At 32.8% G+C, this 22,524-nt stretch overlaps 1 pseudogene; it reads right to left on the bottom strand.

The window, feature by feature from the left end:
- Positions 1-532: 532 nt before the first annotated feature.
- LOC149529618 (spermidine copper dependent amine oxidase 2-like) lies at positions 533-19,794 on the bottom strand (annotated as a pseudogene).
- Positions 19,795-22,524: the final 2,730 nt, after the last annotated feature.

Raw genomic sequence — 22,524 nt, 5'->3', positions numbered from 1 at the left:
TTTGGATGTCAAGGATCACCCAACTTCATAAGACAAAAAAGAAAATATCCCACCTTAGAAGTAGGCATACAAACCTATTTATTGATCTCCGATCTTTCCATAAGACATCAACAAAAGAGTGGTAGGCCATGTAAAGAAAAATGTAATCTACATGAAACAAGTTCAATCAACTAGTCCACATTTTATCTACCATGTGAAGGATGATTAAGATTTTATACATTCCAAGGAAATTCAACAATACATAAGTTAATAAACCATTATATGGTAACAAAATACATATGCATTTGATATAAGCAAAAGGTAAGAAATCTTGGATGTCTCACCTCAATTGGTGTCATCAATTCTAAAGGCTTCTCCCAACTACACTACCTTGTCCTTTTATTGTAATAGTATCTACATGCAAAGTGGTACTTGACCATGAGAGAAAAGGCATAAGATAGTCATAGCTAAAGCAATGAATCCGTAAAGTCATAGCTAAAGCAATGAATCCATAAAGTATGTTGAACCAAGAGAAATAAAACAAACTTTTCTTTTAAACAACTTGCACCAAGTATTTCCAAGGGTGCAAAGCTCTCACAATCCAACTGCATGCAATCAATGGATTACAGTCTCGCAAGGCTTGCAGTTCTATTCATAATAAGTCCTCTTTGGCATATAATGCATTGCTATGAATGTTATTGGCACCAGGTTCTTCAACTTCAACATTGACCTCTACAACCTACATACAAATTTTCAATTATTAATATAACCACCAAAAAGCATCACTGTACAATATATAATGAACAAATTATTTTATTTTTCCAAAATGTTCCGATTGTGGAGGTCTACCACTAAAATATTGACCCCAGAAAACCTCTTAGTATAGTGAATGACACAATACCATAAGAAGGGCCCCCAATCCTTCATATACCAAAAAACTATATTCAACAAACAAAACACTCAACCTGATTCACTATTTCACTAGGTTTGCAATCTAAAGCCATGTCCATACAAGCAACAAAAAATTGTTGGTGCACAGGTGCATATAAACGAGGAGCAATCATTGTTCCATACTTCCTTGTTTCACCTTGCTGTAGTGTCCCTAAACTGAGAATCCTCGTAAGTTTAACATCTACTTCTATTTTACCATCCTGCATTTATAATAATCAAGAGAAATCAGCTCCAAAAATAATAAATAATAAATTACTCATGTACATACAATAATCAACATAAAGATTCTATGTTCAATCGAAAGAACAAAAACTCTACTTTTTGTAGTGTTTGATTAATTTTCTTGCAGACTTCAAGGTCGAAACTTGATTGGCATTTTTTTCTTAATTCATAAGTGTTTCTATTAATTACATGTATAAAATACCATTTTACCTTTTGCAATTAGATTATATCATTACAAAGCATGAGCCAAAACAAACTGAATTAAATTCTTATTGAGAATGCTTGATTCTTATGTCTGAATATCAAAATAGTAGCAATATGAGTGTGAAATAAAAACCTGATAAAAGTTCTAGAATAAACAACATTTGTATCTGATAAAAGTGCCAAATGAAGCCATATTCATAGTTTGCAACTGTATAGAAAAAGGACACTATTAGATGCCTAGATCTATGAACTTCTGCTAAGCCTGTTCTCCAATCTTGATGTTTCCAAAGAATCCCATGATCTTCCTCATGCAAGCAGGGACAATTCTCAATAGTTTCAACTCCTCTAGTGAAATTTGTGAAGTGTGCATCAAAATATTTGATATAACCCAAACAATCACACCCCTAACACAAACAATATTGTTTATCATTAAGAGTTTTTTGTGCTTATTTGAGAAAACATATAATTTCTCACACCTGTTATTAAAAAAATGCATTTATACAAAATTTATAACTCATGCTACCTTTTAGAGCAGATTAAAACTATTTGATACATTAGTCATATACTTTTTTGAAATACTACCACCTTTAAAGAATGAACATTTTTACCTAGACCATCCTCTCTGGCATCAAACACATTTTTCCTATAATGTGACTCATTTGGATCCCCATAAGGAAAAACCATCTCCACAAAACTTAGCCTTTGGGCAATAGATCTTTGACCTCTACTACCATCATCATATGCAATAGAGTGAATTGCCAGCCCCTCCCTTGGGGGTAAACCTAGCCAAAAATTCCACTGAATGTGATAGGAGGTACACAATGTCAGCATTGAAATTTTTAATAATTATGACATAATAAATATCATGTATCTTAACACTTAGTCAAAATGAAAGAAGAAAAAAATGCAATCTTCTACCACTCTACATGGAAGCCATTGACACGGAAACTTGGTCCTTCTGATTGCACAATCTGTATAGGCTTGAGATCACTTTGATCCACTCCTCTGTGAGTTTCTCTTGTAGTATAGTTTTTGAGGGAATCTAGAGGTGGCAAAGGAATTAATTTTCAATCTTCAAACTCTATAACCATCATTTTTTTCATATCAACCAAAACATGTATGCCCTCGACTGGTCGAGCATATCCACTCACCATTGGGAAATCACTTTCAATTCTACATAATATAAGTGGTCTAGCTAGCTTTGGCTTGGGCCATCATCTTCACTATGATATCCAACACACCTAAAAAGATGGTGTCATGGTGATTTAAACAAGTGATTTTTATTCAATGGAAGATGCTAAAAACGTGCATTGCAGTTAACATATAAGGAAAACATTTATTGTGAACATGAAATTGCAAATAATATAGAAAAATAATAGACAACTTACCATGGATCCACCATTACCAGATCCATATCTTCAATACTCCACTTCTTCATTGCTTCCTTGAAAGGGGCATAAGCTTTGACAACAAACTCATAGTCAGCATACTCCATTGCATCTTGAACCAAATCTAAGAGATTTTTAAAAAACACTTATTATCCATCAAAGATGTAATGCAACAGGCTTTGTCCATGAAGTTCTCATTCTAACAAAAATTAATAAATCCTTCTGTGCTAAACATAGTGGAAACATATTTCTAATAGAAAGAATAAAAAAAAAACAGTAAAAAAAGGTAATATCAAAATTGAAAAAGAAGCAATACAATGTAAGAGACACTCCACTTATTGGCTCTAATAATAGATTAATAATGATGAACAAAAGTTGAGAGGTATGACATAAGTTCCATCTTTTCAAAAGCTTAGAACATTAGAACTAGTAGGCCAAACATGAAATCATAACCCAATAAGAAAATACAATGAAGAAAAGAAGATTTTCATCACTAGTACATCCTCAAAACTTAAAAGTACTATAATATCAGATCAAGAAATAGGATTTCTCACATTTCATTTATGTTATTCGAACAAGAAAAAAAATTGAAATGGTGCAGAAACTTGGTTTTCAATTTGAGTAAAAAGGAGAACCAAAATAGAACATAAAAGAGATTGAAATGCCAATAGGGTTGCAATGTAATTGTAATGGGAAAGTATCATAGAAGTGGTCTTGACTTCCAATCTCCCTCATCGCAATACAGTTGCATATCAACTAAGAATTATTTTTGCAAGATTGTCTGTGGAAGATTGTGACATAAGTAACATTGGGTATAAGCACATGTGATCCAAGTACAGAATCTTAAGAAATCTTCTCATAGTCGACGTTGATTAAGGTAGAACACAAAATCACCTAAGATTTTCATTAAGAAAAAAGTAAGGGGTCAAAAAAGTAAATGTGATGACAGGAAAATTGACACAAAGAAGTCTACTTCGGAGTTGCTCCCAAGTCCCGTTAATCCTCAAATTATGGAAGCGACAATACAATAGAATAAAAACAAGAAGATACAAATCATAGGAGAGCTTACACTCATTCTCTGTGGTGTGCAGAAGCTCACTTCAGAGGTGATTTGAATTCCTACTAATATTCAGATAGAAAACATACCCAATCAACTGATTATTCAGTGATCTACAAGCCAAAAGTGTTTTCTAGTATAGGAGGCAAATTATGAATACCAATTGAAAAGAATAAGAGTCTAAGGGAGCATAATTTAGCTCAATTTCATAAGAACAAGGGAAAAAAAAAGTACTTAGCTGTATTATTCAAATATAAAATGAGATCAATAAATTCCAAAAGATTTGTCTTTGTCTCATTTGTGCTATATTACTTTGGCCACCAGTGACCAATTACCTAAATATTACAAGAAGTCATTATATGTAATGACCTTCGACATAAAGTGACTAAAAATGCAAGAAAATTTATTTAGATTCTGCACTTGCAATATACATGAGGTGAATAAAAATTGAAAGTTATACCTTCTCAGATCATTCAACCATCATATGTACAAGTTGCACAGTTGCACTGGCAGAAGCATTTAGAATTGTAAAGTATATACAAAGTGGAAATGTGGCTAATGGTTATTATTCACACTTAACAAATTAGTGTGAAATTTCATTTGAAACTTTTTGCATACAAATTCAGAGGCAGTCAAAGATATCCTATGCAACTAATTCTTGACCAAATCATCACTATCCTAAAGGGAGTTCAGCTTCACAACCTCTTTTCAATTGGAAATGATGTATGCTTTGCTTAGCATGTTAGCAATTCCTGAGAAGATCAATGAAGATGTATTGACCTTAAAATAAAAAATGTCAAAACTTAAACAAAGGTACTTAACAATATGATAATTCAAGGATGCCACCTACTATACACTTTACTATAAAAAGTCTTAAGGTCAATCCACAACATGAAAACCTATTACTTGTAGCCATTTTTATAATCTAGCCTATATTACAAAAACTATGAAGAAGTAAAAAAAAACAAAGGAAAAAAGAATGTGAAGCAAACAAACTACTTGTGCTACTTAAGCATAAGAAATAATTTTTGGAACATCACATAACACCAGCACAACACTAGAACTTAAGTTCCATAAACATTAGTTGATATGGTGGCATGTGCCTATTAAAAATTCTATCACTAAAACCCCAGCCATGAAGAACTAAAGATGCATCTAAAAAAAGCATGTTAACTATGATAAATCTAGTAACATGATTATATGAGATAGGTGGAATATCACTTGGTTCTTACATTGCACTTAAAAGAGAATACATGGTTGTTTGAGAGCCTTTTTATATCGTGTGCCTTCTCAAGTAAAGTTATATCAAGACCATCTTCATCATCATTATTAGATTCACTAGTACCATCATTGTGAGCCTCTTCATCACCTGCCCCAATACCATCTTCTTCAATCATGTCCTTTGGCACATTATCATCTTCTTCCATGGGAGTGTTATCCTTAGCTTGGATATTCACACCTCCATGTTGCTCCAGTAGAAAATCCACATTCAACAATGGACGAAAATCATGGCCCCCTTCAGCGTGACCATGTTGCCTACAATGACTATGGGCTGTTGTGATTAGAATTCTTCGATTCTTTAAGCCCTTACACTTTTTGCAAGGACAATAACATTTATCAAGTTTTCTTCGAAACTAAGCCCACAATGCAACCGTTGTCTCATTATTTTGTTTTAGTTTCATATTGTCAGGTGTGGTCTTTCTTCATAGGAAAATATATCTACAAATAAATTGAACATGTTGTAGTTAATGGTTATATCTGCACATATGGAAATTTTTGAGTAATGTTTTCAAATGTAACTAAAATGATCGTACAATTTTTTAGAAGGCCTAGATGTTTGCAAAATGTGGAGTTATAGACAATGTATCTTAATTATTTGTAAAATGCCTCAAAGAGATGTCACAAGGTGAAAGTTACTTAGGTGCTATCAATAGCATGACTTGACTAATCTTGATAGCAATGACTAATGTGATTAATGCATCAACTAATGAAGATGACTAAAAAATTGAAACATATTAATGTATAGCAATGTTTTTCTTGAGGAAATATATGCTCTTCAGTAAGATATAAAAGGAAATATGAATTAGATGTGATCTATGTGTGCTCTAGGAAAATGGACATTACCTTTTGAAAATCGTTCAACAAGGGTAAGCATATTCTTAATATGTATATTTATTCTTTATATGGCTCTACTCTCTGATTATAAATAATATACTTATTTTCTCAAGCAATACATCAAATTTACAAGGGCTGGTATATTGCATAGTAGTAGTCAGCATTGCATGGTGGTCATATTGGTGGAATACTTTTTGCAAATATTAGAAATTCAAAGCTACAATACAAAAATTGTTTGTTATTTAGTTTTAGAATTACTTCATGCTTTATTTTAAAAATAATCAAATGCTTTTCATAAAGAACCTGTGCAAGTAACTAGCCTAGTATGACTCCTAACTCTTATGTAGCAAAGGATAGAGCTTGTGCAAACTATAGAAGCTAATACTCAGATTTTATTTGAAGGAAAAATTAGTTGGGTTTTCATGGCAGTAAAATAAAGCAAACTGTTTGACAAAATTTCTCAGAATTCAAGGTACCAAAATTTCCTTATGAAAAATTGTAGCGTCCTACAGTGGTATCAAAGCACAAAACATCTTGCTAGCTTGTGTGTAGTGATTCAGTATTGGAGATGGCTAATGTGGGAATACATCTTTTAAATGGTTAAGTGCAATAAATTGTTTAGAGATGTTAAATCTGTACCTTCAAATGAGGCTCTTGAAGTGAGTATTATGCTCTTCTATTTGGGAACCTAGATGCCCTTTGCAAAGATAGCTGGTGGTTTTGATCATCCCACAAGAATAGAGGACCCAAGATGTAAGTATGCAATTTTTTTTTGAAATAATCCCAATTGCATTGCTTTAGTTTGAAGAAAACTAAATTTGGGTTGAGAAATCTACCTAGCCCTTGTGTCAATGTGACAAAACCTTGAGAACTTTTGTGTAGCCGTCCTTTTAGAGGCCTTTTGAGGAGAAATAATTTTAACTATCATTCATATGTAAGTGGTAACATATGTTCTTATCACAGCTACAAGATCGAGGTCTCTTCAAAACACAATATCTATAGCTCTCCTAAAAAAAGATGCTTCAAATCATTGTGTAAGCAACACTTGTAAATCATTAAGCTTTAATTTATTTTCTTGGTCATCGTACTTGCATAAAATAGACTATGTTCCTAGCAATGCAGGAAGGACTTTGTAGCTTACACTGAAGTCTACTTTCAAGAGTTTGGAGATAGAGTGAAACACTGGATCACTTTAAATGAACCTTATGCCTACACGGCTATGGAACCATTGAAACCATAAGAACCATTGAAACCATGAACCACAAAGTAAAATAGTCATTGATTCCTTTCACTCTCGTACTCTGCAAGAACCATTGAAACCATTAAAGTCTAATAGTGAGTTATACTATTTAAACCATACTAAGCCACTATACAAGCATAAATCAATACAAAGTCACATTCAATAAACATTATCGGTAATAAGTATTAACTCTTGGGATGGTAAATTAGCTATAAGTATTAACTCTTGGGAAGGTAAAAGCTAATTTACACAATATAGCTTTTGTTTAAAAAAAAGACAGGAGCACATTTAATGATCCCTAGAGAGGTGTACTAGAAATGGATTATGTTTAACTAGCTCACTGAAGTTAGGCACAGTTCAAGAGGCAGTTACAATATTCCTCGAGTTTGATTCTTCCCGCTTTCAAATGCATTGCATGGGATGAATTTTAGAGACTTGCATTTATATGTTTCTGTTGCTGTGCTATCTGACAACATACCTATATAGATGACTAGTATCAATAGGTCAGGAAATTTGGCAGGCTGTAATGATAAGATATAGAACATATGGCAAGCTATAACAATAAAATATAAAGCATACTTTCATTCTTTATAATTTTCCCTTAATGAGGTCCTAAAAAATGCATATTAAGACACAATCAATAAGGTATAGGCCCAATCAAGATTGTAATAGTCTTGTTCAGGAGATAACTATTGAATAACCACAAGGAGATAGTCTTGTTTTATGAAACAACCACACAGAAAAGTTGGATTTTTCAAAGATATGAGACCAACAATTCAGTTCTCTTAATAACTTGGAAAATTTCCAACTCAGTTGAGATCCTACCATGAGCTGGAAATTGAATTCTAGCTCTAGGTTGGTATCTGACCATGAGTTGAAATTCAATTTCCAAATAGTCACCAATTCCCACCCTAGTTTGGAGGCATGCCAAGGTGTTAGAAGATGGAGTTGGGCCTAAAACAAATAAGAAACTTAGTGTGAGTGGAGAAGTCGGTGAATAATCTAAGTTTTTATGGATGATAATCAGATTGCAAAATTAAAAAACACAATTGTAAAACAAAATAATTTTATATTATCCTAAATTGTACGCGTGACATTTATAATTTAAACTATACTTAAAAACCTAATATAAATGTGAGGACTAATTCCCAACATTCTTCTTTAGTGCGAACATGTAAAAACTTTCACACTTTCAACTACAATAAGCCCAACTCACGTAGCTAATGAAAGACACCTCTCATGGTTTTCACACATGTTTACCACAAACCTAAAGACTAATCATGATACACTCATCATTTTTGTCATGATGAAACCCATATCACAAATAATAAAGATCAAATAAATAGAAATCAAAATAGACAAAATAGACACATTCCCTTGAACACTATATTAAAATAGATCATGATACCAAGCAAGATCATTTCTTGCATACTCTCGTGGAGGGTTTCTTGTGTTCTTGCAAGTGATCATGAAGTGTTGGGCTAATCTTTAGCTCCTATAGTGTGTAGATGAGAAGTGCATCAAGGATTTCACTACAAGCAATAGCTCACTAGCTAAACAAAGCTTATAAATAGATGTTAACATATATGTATATTGATGAAACTGTATCTACCCACACACATTTATATTGCAAGCACAAAGCACATAACATATAAAAATCAATATAACATTACTTGCAACAAATTTGTTCATTAAGTCTAGGCTTGAAAATTGAAATTAGGGAAGAGGAATTTGAGAAGCATACCAAATATGTTTAGTCCCAATCTCACATATACTAGTTTAAATAAACCATCGAAAAACTGAATAAACCAACAGGTGATATAGAAAGTTATTGCAACTGGAAATAGAACCACATTGCAAAATTGTGTTCAACATTTCAATCCCACATAATCATCTATTACACATTTCAACATAGATTAACAAAGCCCCAATCCTTATTAGAACTGAAGTTTGAAACAAGTGAAATGGTCTATAGATCAATAGGTTTCAAAGTGCAATGCAATAAATGGAAAAAATGCCTTCTTACCATCTGCTGATGAACTTTTTTGAAACCCAGCTTTGTTGAACAACATAAAAAGCTTGGTCAACTACAAAACCACACAACTTTGAATTACAAAACTATTCAAGAATTTACTGAGATTTTGACAACAACAAAAGGAAAAATAATAAAAAATAATTGAGATAACAGATATTGAGTAAAACCTCACCAATGTAATAAATATAAGATATATAAATGTGCTGCATAGAAAACAAAATACATAAATAAAAATTTATTGTAGCCTTCATATGCATGAAAAGTGACCTTAGGTATATTTTCATCCTTAATTGACTTATTTTAAAAAACACTATGTTATTCATCCAATAGATAATTTGTACCAAGTGAAGGAAACATAACAATAATCTTGCTTAACTTCAGATAGGAGGGACACATGTTGGCGCAAATGAGGATTGGGTACCCGATGAAGGGAAACCAATCCTACAGCCTCCAAACACAATAGCATCTCCTTAATATATTATGGAAACAATGAAAGCTAAAAGAAACTTTATGTATCATCCAAGCATTGACACCATAATTCATTAGAGGCACTCAACCCAAGAAACTTATCATTGCAAAAACTCAAAAAATTAAAACTATCAACCCCAGAGGTGCACATTCATGTTAGAACAAGAAAGTTCAGAGCAAGCACTTGGAAATTATTCCAACCTCATGATGTTTTTGACTATTTGAAAAGGACTGACCATTTATTCTACACTTCAGTTTTTGGTTTCACTCTCTTTCCAACAACCCCTTTCTCCTTTTACTGGCTCCTAATTCTCTTCCACATTGCTATAAGCATATAGCCTATGCCAGGATCACATAACATTATCTAATGGTCCAACTTTTATATAAATGACACTGTTTAGATATTTAGTATAATACAATGATTTTAATCCCTCCCAAAAAAAAAAAAAACCAGAAAATTGAATCATTTGTATAAAAAACAATGATTTCATTAAAAAACAAACATAGTTTCATGGAGTTTCTTAATGGGGGGATGTGGGAACCAAGGGGCTTGGGGCCTAAATTTGGGGGCTGTGGTGGGATGCTATGGAGCACAAGGGGGTGGTGGTGTTGATGTACAAATTGAGGTGAATCAAAATTTGCAAGGAAAAATTTGTAATATAACATCTTTGTGAGTGCCCCAAACGAGCTTTCTGAAGTTAAATGTTGCAATTAGCATGTAATGTAATGTGCCATATAGAAAGAAAACTAGCGACATCCCTAGTGTAAGTGGAAAATGTCATGGTTTTGTGGAGCTACATTTCTCCCAAGGAACCCAGTCTCGACAATGTACCTCTATAAGAAATGGCTATTTCCAAGACTAAATATGACTAAGGGATTTAGAAACATTTCTCAAACTTAGAGACTTTCCCAATGCTAGTGTCAGGTTGAATCCTAGGTGTTAGACTTCTAGAATCAATTGAATGGCATTATTTGGAATCACTTTGATAGAATTATAAATGTTTGATTATAGCTCCATGTAGATTTGGAGTACAAGATGTTGATTAAAGTTGTGCATATGCGAAGAATAATTGTGCTCCAATTATGAAAACTAATAATGTAAAATCACTATTCTTGAAGTCCCTCAAGCTTTTTATATGTCTTTTTTATTGAAATCACATTAAACTCAACAAAGGTTTATTTCCATAGTAACTAGCATTTTTAACAAATAAACACCTAACATGACACCATGTCCACACATAGAAATGCTAAATGTATTGGTAGTCAAGATAAATTTAGATGTTGTTCATTTATAATTCAATTATAAAGAGAAAACCACCTTCCACCAAGGCTTGTTCCACCAACACGTTGAAACTTGTTTGAACCCTCCATCAAAATAAAATAAAAATAGTATAGAATTCATGAAGTGCCATACATTTTGGCCAATTAGATTGGGATACACATTAAGGCAGAAAATGCGTCCCAAGGCCACAAAAAGATTGAAAGAGAAGTTGATGATTTTATGCTAAATTTTTTTCCATAAATTTATATGGAAAGGCACACAAAAAAGATTGAGAGAGAGAGTTGTAACTTTTGATTAGGAGAAGGGAATGTGTGAATGTCTATGTTCGCAACAAAATGACAATATCCTATTTTTAATAACTAAATTAAGAATCAATTTTGAATTGTCATTTTGAGGGTAGCATAGATATGGCCGGGGAATAGAAGATTGGAAATTGCAAACATAAGAAGCATAAATTCCCCAAGGAAGATTGGAAGTGATAAGTAGAAAAAGCATAAAAAGACTTATTTGAAAGACAATAAATGTGCTTTCAATGCAAACTTCACAATCTAATCCAGAAATTTCTACAATAAAAAATCAAATCTTGATCAAATCAAAATCAATAACTGATAACGTATTTCTCTCCTCAAATAAATGATAAGTCAATAGAATATTTGCAATTGCTAAATAATCATATGGAATTCATTTATACATATGAAATATAACTGTAATCTTCAGAAATCAATACCAAATACCTATTACCAAATTTATATTTAGTCTACTAAATTTGGATTCCTTAAGATTAAATGTGGAGTAGCAGTAGTTAAGGACAATTAACCACCTTAACCTCATGAATGAATTCATGACAACATGAGGAAATTCATACATGGCAGCTTCATTGTCATGAGCAGTGACTGGATTCTTTATTTGACAGATTTTTTTGACATTTTCATTAAAATGTAGTTATGACATAAATAATGCAATGCCCCCTGCTTATTTATTGCCAATCATGTATAATACATTTCATGTTGTGAACAAATTCTCACAATGTCTGAAAACATGTTCAAGATTTGTGCTCTCCTACAGTTGATCTGATATCTAAACACTTATTTGATGATGGTTTCCTTTAGGTTAATAATTTTTTTCTCTCATATAGGAATTTCACCCTCTACTTGAACCCTTGGAGGCTAAAATATAATTTATCATTCACTATTACACATGGATTATATGCAACTATTGTGGAATACTTCTAATAATTCTAATCTCTTAGTACGATGCTCTATCATAATATTTTGATCTCAAAATTAATGGAACATAGAGTAGACCAATGAGAAAATATTGTAAATTCATCACCTTAAATCAAAGACATAAGAAGAGAATTTTGGAGGTAATGTAGGATTCTAGCTTATCTCGAATAAGAAACAAAATGATCTACTGATTAGATGTAAGCAGAAATTGTTATCTCAAAAAAAAAAAGGACAAAAGACCAAAACAATTGAAAATTTTATTCGTAGTTTCCCATAGATCCAGATCAAAGAAACTAACAATGTCATGAGGTGTTGGAGTTGTCCAATTTGAGGAGGTATTGAGCTGGTGAGCTTATTACCATGAAGATCCCTATCAAAAAAATGTACAAGGATGAACACATTAGTACAATGCCAAATCCTTACAAATTTCCATTAAAGTCAAATCAAATTAAATAGGTGAAAAATAACATGGTCAAAGTATGAAAGAACATCAAGAATAAAAGAGAAATACAAAAAAATGAATTGTTGAAAAATAAAACATGAAATTGATATTCATGATGGGCATATAGACTATACAGATTTACTTCTCACCAGGCACCATCCCAAAAAGCAAAAAGAAATGCTATGCAGACAAAATAAAACAACAAATAAGGCATTTCAATGCATTTTTTCTAAAATCTTGAAAACAAACTTGTATATCTCTCTATTGCTCTTTGCACACAATATCTTTTATGGATGTCTTCATTTTTGTAACAAAATCTAAGATCTTGAAAAAAAACTTGTATATCTTCCTATTGCTCTTTGCACACAGTATCTTTTATGGATGTCTTCATTTTTGTAACAAAATCTACATTTTGCCATCTTGTTTTATTTTGGTTTGATATAATTACATTACATAAATTGAGCTTCTTTATTTGATAATAGCTACTCATTAAGTAGAATCTTTGGCAATAGGTTGCTTTGGTCTATATCCGACTTTCTTATTCTTGCGCTTATAAAAAGATGAAACTATCTGACATGCAATTACTAGTGGTCATTTATTTGTATTGAAATAGTAGGTTTTATTTTCATCAGCATTATTAGCTACAATTTGATTGATCAGAGCATTGTTTGTCAAACTCCTACGAAATTCTTCTCCAAATTTACTATCCCTCTCTTTGCACATTCATCAAATTTCTCAAAGTTAACAAAACTAGCCAAGATCATTAGCCACAAGATCCTATAACCTAAAAAGAGGCATTGCCTTCCCAATCTTCTAAATTCTCAATCTTTACAACTTGCAGGCCTCCAGAGACTATTTGCCAAGATTATACAAGCAACATCAAAGATAATAATCTAGCCTAAGTTAGCAAACAAAACACAAAAGGTTTCTGCCAAAAGAAAGAGTCTCTACAAACATACATTGTCATCAGGAAAAGGTGGACCATATATTATGGTCTTCTAAAATGGAACTATCTGAGCCATAAGCTCATGGGATCCTATTTATATCAGAAGACACTTTAGGAAAAAATCTAAAACAACTAGAAATACACATAAACTATCAATACCATTGAGGTTTCAAGGATATTTCATGGCAATCTTCTCCTTGACAATAGAAAATGGTTCCATCTTTAGAGTAATTAGTATTTACATATGGTCAATTAGATATTAGTTGTAGTACATACTTTAATATTCTATTTCCTTTTTGTATGTTATTTTTATATATACCATATTCAAAAGGTGGCTTGTTATCCTATATTATAATACTAAATATAAATGCTTTCACAACTTATTTTATCAATGAATATCTTGTTTTCTGTATTTGTCAATTTTCATAATATTTCAAAAATGACCATGCTTTATGAATAAATCAACTCTATTAATAGGCCATTGAACTCTTCATAGCCCAACTGAAGAAGTACATTTCACAATTCCAAACTGAATAAGACTGCAACTCTTTACCAACAACTTGTAGGGACAACCAAACCTAGCAAGACTGGGAAATACCACTGAGTAACACACTGTGATTTTACAACACACATCAACTAAGCTTCTCCAAACATTTATTGAGATCTCTACTAGCATTAATTGGAAAAAAATCTCTCTCATACATGATCCTCTTAGGAATAGCAAAATTGTGGAAACAAATTACCCCAACTAAAAAAGTCATTTTGATGTTGGATCTGTCGTCAATAATTCCCTAATAGTAATTCCATCCAACCCAAATCCCCCCAACACCAACCCTTATAGCTTGGACCTCCAAGAGACCCCAGGCTTAAAACCAAGTTTCAAGCAAATTTTCAAACTTCAAACTATTGAAGGTAAGTGAAGTAGTGTAAAATTTTACATTTTCATTATTTGATGTGTATTCTATTATTTCCCAATTTCCAATTTCGAAATTAAAAAAGAAGAAGATATGTTTAGACACTATGCATCTCCCAATTTTCAAATTTTACATTTTCATTATTTGATGTGTATTCTATTATCTACTAATATTTAGACACTATGAATCTTAGATACATGGTTTCAAATGCCACATTAGATGAGCTCATTGCAGTCACTATTTATTCTTTTCCATAACTATACTTTAATCCCTATGTGCTATAAGCTAATTTTATTTTCAAATCAACTCTAAGACTTCATTTTTCTTTCAACTAAACACTAAAAACTCAACTTTTCTTTTCATCTTAGGGCCTACAAACAAAATTAATGTAGAAGATTCAACAATGACAGTGTATCACCCTTTGGCACTCTAAAACACTACAAAGTCTCCTAAGATTCAAGTATCTCTTAGAAAATGACACATTTGTATCAATTTTATCTAACAAAATCTCCATCTATAGGTTCTCAAAAAAATTTCAAGACTTCATGAATTCCTACTAAACCGAAGGAAACCCTCTTTACATTGCAAATGCTCTATCATTAGTAATTACGTGGTATTGTACATGAACCCTTGTCTTAAGATATATATGAAAAAAACTAGCTTAACCTATAACAAATGGCATGGAGACTCATTGGATGAGCTCAAGTGGTTAACATATGAGGGCTTTTCAAATCTCAGAAGAAGTGAACAGATGCAAAATTCGAGTGTTAACCCCAATCCAATATGTAGAGTGTGCCAAAAATAATAAAGCAAAACAAAGTGCATGTCCAAAGTGAATTTACAGGAAGAGATAAAATAAAAATAAAAAATAAAAAAGCCGACCTTACTGTGTAAGACAAAAAATCCAAGCAGGCCAGATTCAAGACTTAGTTGGGAAAATGTCGCTCGCAGTGTAGGAAATAAGTGCACAAGTCTTCTGGTCCCAATGTAACAATGAAATTAGGGCAAGAAAAAGATCTTTTTACATTTTGACATAATGAAACCCGCGTTGGTTGAAATTTTGACCAATATGGGCATATATTTAAAAAACAAGATGTTTCCTTGCATATTCCAACCAATTTGACCCCATTTTATTAGATGGTCAAAAATTTGGTCTGAAAATGGGGTCAAATGTACTAATGCATAATCATAACTCAACCTTTCCTCTAGGTGCTATTGTTACCTCTTATTGATCAAATTCTCTTCATCAATCAACTAAGTGATAGTACTTGAATCTTATAAGTAGTTGTCTTACTAGCAAATTGCAGGTTTGACATAAGTGACAAAACAATGATTGAAATAGATAATCTTCTTCAATAATCTCCTCCTTTCAACAATCTCTCTTAACAACGATCTTTTCAATCAGATTTCAATAGGAGAACCAAAATATCAATAATCTCCAATTTGAGGTTGGTCTTGAACAAGGTTTTAGGAACTTTACTTTTAGCACTTCGTGGTTTTTGGAACCATGTTTGCATGATTTCTTTCCTGTAGATCATCTTCTTTGTGGAGAACTCTGAGATGACTCCCTCAAAGGTCAAGTTTGAGAATTCCTCCTATTCTAGCACACATAGGTAATTTATGATAGTTTTCCTATCAATTGAAATTAACACTGTGTCATTAGGCAACACAATCTGCCTTGTCTCTAGGTTGTAGTGTTGTATACACTCATAGATCAACTCCAGGGCTTGAACTATAACTAGAAAACCGGCTACTTCTACTAACATGCATTCTCAAAGTTTCTCAGTGATGGGATGAATTCGTTTAGACTTTACCCTCTTTTGAAAATCCTCCATTCCATAGAAGTGAAGAGAAGTCTCTATGAAATTCTGCAATTGGGATTTGATTCTAGTCAATCCATCAAAACTTGCAAACCTAGTTGCCATGATTTCAAGAAAAAGATTTGAATTAGACTGATAAAAGGAATGACTAATGCAATGATGATTGGATTTTCAAAAATCTATGCACCTCAATAGAATAACAGTTCAAAGAAAAAGTGGTAGCTCATTTAACTATTTATGTTTCTATATATGGGAGCCTTGGTTCATCCATTGATCTTCAAAATTCGTGCCACATGAACGAATTTAAGGAGATACTCATTTGATAGTAAATGCAAGAGTTCAATGGACAACTAGAGGTCTTTTCACTATTCCATTGAACTCAATGGTAACTTTCTATATCTTCATTACTTACTTTCCCATTTTCCTTTAAGTTTTAGAAAGTTATCATAAGGGTACTCCCTAGGAGATTGTTCACCAATTGAGATCTTGACTATCATTTCTTTTTCATAATGGTTTGATTCACTTTAGTATCATTCTGACATGTTCTAGATACAAATTGTGAATCAAACTTGACCATTAACTTGATTTTTCTTTGAAATTCAAGAAACTGTCCTCATGGGTTGAAAACCTGCTGAGGAGAAGACAGTTTTTGTGTCTCTGCTAATGTTTCCATTTTCAGTCAAATTTTGGACAATCCCTCTTCTTGAAGTCAAAAATGTTTAAATGAGGTGTGAAGACCTTTTTGAGGACCAATTGACATCTCTTTTTGGTCCAAACTACCTTGTTGGGAAAACTAACTTCATGGGTTGAAAACCTGCCGAGGAGAAGTTAGTCTTCAGTTTTCCATTGAGAATGATTATGTGGGTGACAATGAATCTAAACCATTTTCCAAAGTCATAATCATAGATGAAACATAGATTGTCTAAATTAACCCTTGTTGTTTGCATATTTTTGATGCTGGTACATCATTTAATGCCCTTCACAAAAAATTATCCTCATGGGTAAGAAACCCGTAGAGGAGAAGACATTTTCCAAATTTTTGCTAGCATCAATTTTTCAAACAGTGATAAGCCGTAAACAAATATAGCATGTAGTTGATCTTTGAATGAGTAAAATGAATCTCCATTAGACTAGGCACTAACCTACCTATGAGATCACTTGACAAAATGAAAAACCCACCCCACTAGGAATGAGGGGAAGGAAAAAAGGGAAAGTTCGATAGAGATTCACCTAACCTAAAAGGACTTAGACATAGACTTCAACTTAAACAAAAACTAGGACTTCTCTCTTTTCACTTAAACACAAGTACTCACCTTTTTTAACTGGTTTGAGAACAAAAAGTGGGGCAACAAGTAGAAAGTTCAATTGTAGGAATGTGTACAAAACACAATAGGACTAATTTAGAAAGTAAAACATTTGTACAATATTTTATGCGATGTGCCAAAATTTACTAGTGATCTTTAGGCAAACATCCAATAGATTTAGGCTGATATGAAGATAGCAAGAAAAACTATTTTTCAATAGTCATTTGAATCTATCTCCCAACACTATAATTATTTATTGGATCATCAAGGCAACTTGGTTGAGTTTTAGGTAGCTGATAGTAGCATGAAATCATAGTTGATCTCGATTCAATCAAAGTTGATACCTCATTTGGAGGTTATGCCGAGAGAAATAAAATCAGCGCAAGATCTTATCAATGAAAATCATAATTATTCAATTGATGATAGTTTGATTGATTTGGCAGCGAGGTTACAATTGCAAAATCACATTTTGGAATTAGAAAGAACCACTTGGGATCATGTACTTGCTATGATCAACCAAGTACACAAACCTTTTCTTGAAAAGTATGGTTTGATTCCACCATTCAACCCTAGGAGTAGACATAAGTGACAATTTAAACAAGGGGGAATATAATTGTAATGATGATTACATATTTTGAATGGAGAAAAGAAGAAAAGAACAAGGGGAATGTAATGATGATCAGAAGAGTTTAGAGTCAAAAGGGAATTAGAGTTCAAAAGGAAATTAGAATGCAAAAGGAAAACAAGATATGACACTGTAATAGTTAGACTACTTAGAGTCATGTGTTTATATTATTCATTATTTATTTATTCGGCATAAGTCAAACTTTTGTAGTTCTATATGAACTAAGTCATAGGCTTAGGGGGAGTATTCATATGAACTAAGTCATATGAGCTTGAGGGAATTTCTAATGAATGGTTCATAAGACACAACACTTGGTGAAGGTTTTACAAATGAATTGCAAGCAGAGTTGGTTTAACCATGGAGGAAACTCTGTAGTTAAGCATGCTCAAGATGTCCTCGGTAGAAATGGGATGGGTAACCTCTCGGGAAGTCTCGGTGCTTCACCTTTGTAAGCATCACCTAGATCTAGTGAGTGCTAAGTATTCCATTTATTCTCATGAGAGATGAATTCATGTATGAATCACTACTAATGAAACATGGGTCAATGAGTTTGAGTCAAATACTACACAGTTAAATCCTAATAGCAATATCATTTGACTTGATGTGGAAATATCTCCTACTTATCACTTGATAAACTTAAGGAGATTTCTAATGAATGGTTCATAAGGCACAACACTTGGTGAAGGTTTTACAAATCGTTTTCAAGAAGAGTGGGTTTAAGCATTGAGGAAACTTCGTTGTTAAGCATGCTTGAGCTGAAGTAGTACTGGGCTGGGTGATCTCCCAAGAAGTCTCAGTGCTTCACCTATATAAGCATCACCTAGATCTAATGAGTGCTAAGTCTTCTATTTATTCTCATAAGAGATGGATTCATGTATAAATCACTACTCATGAAACATGGGTCAATGAGATTGACTCAATGACCTGTTGTGGAAATATTTCATACTTATCACTTGATGAGCTTCAAGGTCTTTCTAATGAATTGTTCATAAGGCACAACACTTGGTGAAGGTTTTGCAGATGAGGTTGCAAGTAGAGTGATTTAACCATGGAGGAAATTTCGTAGTTAAGCGCGCTTGAGCATCACCTAGATCCAATGAGTCCTAAGTGTTCCATTTATTCTTGTGAGAGATGGATCTATGTATAAATCACTACTCATGAAACATGGATTAATGAGTTTGACTAAAAAACTTCATATTAGAAGATTTCACATGGCAGATAAAGAATTTTATGGAGTCATTGTAAATAGTCAGGAGCATGGAATCCATGACATTATATGCAACATAGTGTGAATTTAGTTTCAGGATTTGTAGATTCCTTTGTCAATTTCATAATTGACAACTAATTTTTACCAAAAAATAATAATTAATCTGAAGAATCCCCTCGTCTGTTTGTTTAATTGCAATGTATTGTGGCCTTCTAAAAAGTTTCCCTAACCTGAATAGGTGACTGCCAAATCCATCCTGCTTGTGCTCAATAGCATTGTAGAATGGCTAGGGCATGTTAGGTCTACAATTAGGGAGCTCGCCTTCAAATAGCCTCCCATAGAAGACGTGTAAGGGCTCGCTGATGCCATTATAGGAGGGGGATATTAATTGGAGGATTCATTAGGAGGACTTTGACCCTTCTATTGTGAAGTGGCTTGACTGGAGGGGATTTCTCTTTGTAATAGTTTTGGAAGCTCGAACTTGAAGGAATGCAAGGGACTGGAACAGGCACCTCTGCTTCTGCTCTTGGTGATGGTGGATAAGCTTATGGTTCTACTGATGCCGGATCTAGATTTGTTGTGGTTGAGGGGTCTATTTTTTCTCGTGGAAGCCTTCTTCCTGTAGACGTATTACATGGATTGGGGAGAGTTCATGAGGAGGTTTCTACATTAAAATGAAGTTTCAGGCTGTAATCAGTATTATTCTGAAGCTTAGAAATATTCGGGGAACTTTATCTTCCAACTAGAAGCTTCAATCTTACCAGTCATATGATTGTGTTCCAACTACAACATCTGACCTAGAAACACCTTCCATTATATTCTACACCCTATTCCAAAGCTCCCTATCTGGAAGTATGTCAGTGAAGGATGTGGAATTTGGCTCTACTTCCATGACTTGTCCCTTCCTTAATCTGGTCACACATTAAGAGCATCCCTCAGGCTTCGAGATCTTTCATACATGTGTGTAATTTGTAAATAAATCTTTCAAACAAAAATGATGCTACTAAAACCATGACCATGTTATACATTATTTACCAGAAAATACAAAAGTTTGGTCAGGATGGTGTGTAAACTTGCCTTTTTTTCTGGGTTCTGAATGATCTGTTGAGTATGTGAGTGTGTTTCAAATGCATGCCCTCTTCAGAATGAAGAATCAATGAAAGAATGACGCTACTTCTCATATCATGTCTGGTAGAAGAAATTCTGAGTTGTGTGCCAAGCAAGGGCAGCAACACTAAATTCATCTGCCTCATTTTCCTCACTTTGGAGCAGCAGAGGTATTTTGATTAAATTCATTCAATGTTTTTTGATTAAATAGATTTTGATAATAAGGATTCTCATTCTTATAAAGTCAAATTGTTTCTCTAAACAAGGTTGGGATGGAGGAAGGGGTAATAATAATTGAAATCCACCCAACAATCAATCGGACGGCCCTAGCCGCAGATAGCTTGGATTGCTAAGTAGCCAATGTTACAGAAATTTGTACGGAGTGCCTAGAAAGAATGGCGGCATAAGAAAAAACCAGACTGCAAAGAAATCATGAATGACAGAGAAAGTAAGGAAATCCTCAAGATTCACAATATCTGGGCCAACAGATTGTCGCATGCATGGCTGAATTCAAAAGAAGTTCAGAATTTCATCATGTTGTTGCTATTGCGGCGTGCTTTCGGCCACAATTATAGTCATAATAGCTCTGGTTGTTAGTATAAATCTCAAGAATCCTGAGTTTGGCGCTCTAGAGAATCAAAGTGATTTAATTTTACCAAATCATTACGAAAATCTCCATGCCCTACAATTTTGGCTCGACTCACGAAGACAATTTAGTGTTAATGTGTTGCAGCTTAGGTCTGATAAACTCTAGAAGAGATATATAGTCTACTGTGTAGTTTTCTGAAGATTTATAGAGTCTCATCCTTCCAAGGATTTGATTTATTTCATTCATCATTTATCATGTTGGAGTAATAGGATCATTGCAAGTTGTGTTTGGTATATCTTTTTCAAATGTAGCTATCAATATATTTAAATGAAGATTGAGGTATGAATAGTCATATCTCTTTAGGGACATGTCTATTCATGATATTAATCATTGTAATTATATATTATCTCTTTCTCTAATATGTACAAAATAATAAAATATATGTGTGTATATATATATTTTTTATTGTATACACATATATTTTATTATTTTGTACATATTAGAGAAAGAGATAATATATAATTACAATGATTAATATCATGAATAGACATGTCCCTAAAGAGATATGTCTATTCATACCTCAATCTTTATATAAATATATTGATAGCTACATTTGAAATAGACATATCTCTTTAGGGACATGTCTATTCATGATATTAATCATTGTAATTATATATTATCTCTTTCTCTAATATATACAAAATAATAAAATATATATATGTGGATATATATAATAAAATTATGTGTCTATATATATACACACACACATATATATTTTATTAATTTGTATATATTAGAGAAAGAGATAATATATAATTACAATGATTAATATCATGAATAGACATGGCCTTAAAGAGATATGTCTATTCATAGCTCAATCTTCATATAAATATATTGATAGCTACATTTGAAAAAGACATACCAAACACATGGCAATGCAATTACACTTGCAATGATCCTATTACTCCAATATGATATCAGAGCTGGTTGCAAATGTAAAGGAAAAATATATTAAAATGATGAATAGAATAAATCAAATCCTTGGGAGGATGAGACTCTATAAATCTTTAGGAGAAAACTACATAGTAGATTTTTAGAGATAAAGTGAATAAGATATGAAATATAAAGGGAAACAAAATTTACCATTTTCTCCATCTTTAAAGCAATAATCCCATCTGCATAACAAATATGTGACCACCATTGAATAGTAGTAGAAGAAATAAAATGGAAGTAGTAAATAAGAAGCTGAATATTCTATAAGCACGGGTGTCGAAAGGAAAATGTGTACTATGAGTAGACCCTTTGATTTGATCTTGTAATAATTTTATGCCTTTTTTTTTGAAAAAAAAACTACGAATAAATGAAGGAAAAAATAGAAGTCAAACCCTCAATCCAGTCTACAA

Source organism: Cupressus sempervirens, chromosome 11, assembly GCF_028749045.1.
Source record: "Cupressus sempervirens isolate cs-2001-9-10 chromosome 11, ASM2874904v1, whole genome shotgun sequence".
Taxonomy (NCBI): domain Eukaryota; kingdom Viridiplantae; phylum Streptophyta; class Pinopsida; order Cupressales; family Cupressaceae; genus Cupressus; species Cupressus sempervirens.
Note: the sequence above shows the minus strand (reverse complement) of the source record. Positions and strands in the feature narration are given on the sequence as shown.